Source organism: Corvus kubaryi, unplaced genomic scaffold (genome assembly GCF_017639235.1).
Source record: "Corvus kubaryi isolate FWS band 111438036 unplaced genomic scaffold, C.kubaryi_AGA036_p1.0 37005, whole genome shotgun sequence".
NCBI classification, from domain to species: Eukaryota; Metazoa; Chordata; class Aves; order Passeriformes; family Corvidae; genus Corvus; species Corvus kubaryi.
The window spans coordinates 43,148-44,288 of record NW_024581008.1 but is presented as its reverse complement, the minus strand read 5'-3'; the positions used below and the strand labels follow the sequence as shown (position 1 = coordinate 44,288).

The following is a 1,141-nucleotide window of genomic DNA, read 5'->3' as shown; positions in this document are numbered from 1 at the left end:
CCCATCCCAAAGCTTCTCCAGCCCCATCCCAAGGCTTCTCCAGCCCCTCTTTTCCCTCATCCCGGCCCCCCAGGAATCACGGGAATATTTATTCCCAACCCCCCTCCCCTTTTTCTCCCGCTAATTCCCGACGTCTCCTTGTTTTTGTCTGGGGCTGTGGGACAGAGGTGACGATAAAGGCGACATCTGCCACCCGGGATTAGATCCGGGATTAAATCGATCGAATAAATAATTAATTAATTAAATAAATAGTTAAACGAACGAGCAAATAAACAATAAATTCAACAACAGAACAGTAAAACAACTAAACAATAAACCAGTAAAATAACAAAGCAATAAAATAATAAAACAATCGAACAATTAATTATCAACCCGCAAATCAACAATTAATTATTAACCCAAACATCACCGGCGGGTGGGTGGGGGGCCAGGGGACCTCCCCTCGCCTGGAGAAAAATTCCAGCCTGGAAAAAATCCCGGTTTTTCCCCCTTCTTCCATGAACGCCCTGGGTTCGGAATTTGCGTTTCCCAGCCCTGCCCCTTCCCAAAATTCGGCTGCTCCGCCCCATCGGATCCGCGGCGCTTCCCCATTCCACGGCACCGAGCTGTGGGATTAATGAATTACTTTAATTAGCCCCACCCCGTTCCTGGGATCCGAGGGATTCTCTGGAATTCGCAATTCCCGCGCGATGGGATGGATCAACCCCAGGGATCCCTTCCCGGAGTTTGGGATCTCCTGGCGCCCTGCTGGCCGCAGCCCCTCCCCCCTCCCCCGAGGGTGCTTTAATTACACCAAAAACTCGGGAAAAAAAAATTCCTGGGATGCCCGAGCCAGAGCAATCCCGGGGGTTGGGCCTTGCCGGGAGTTGCACCCACGCCAGGAGGATTTGGGGGAGATTCCCTGAATCCAGCAGGGCTGGGAGTGGGAGCTGCTTCCCCAGGTTTTGGGGAAGTTCCCGTGGCTGGAAGGATCCCTGGGATCCCTGGGATCCCTTTTCCCACTGCTGGAAGGATCCCTGGGATTGCTGGAAGGATCCCTGGGATCCCTTTTCCCACGGCTTGAAGGATCCCTGGGATCCCTTTCCCCATGGCTGGAAGGATCCCTGGGATCCCTTTCCCCACGGCTTGAAGGATCCCTGGG

The 1,141-nt window shown here is 53.3% G+C and overlaps 1 long non-coding RNA gene across 2 annotated transcripts in view; it reads right to left on the bottom strand.

Annotated features, from left to right (window-relative positions):
* Positions 1-220: 220 nt before the first annotated feature.
* The window catches only part of LOC121660942, a 6,117-nt gene continuing 5,196 nt past the window's right edge, over positions 221-1,141 (bottom strand). Inside the window, exon 5 of one of the 2 annotated variants that reach the window (XR_006014808.1) lies at positions 221-1,141. This exon is cut by the window's right edge and continues 782 nt beyond it. This is a non-coding gene — a long non-coding RNA (uncharacterized LOC121660942). The other variant, XR_006014807.1, reaches the window with a different exon arrangement.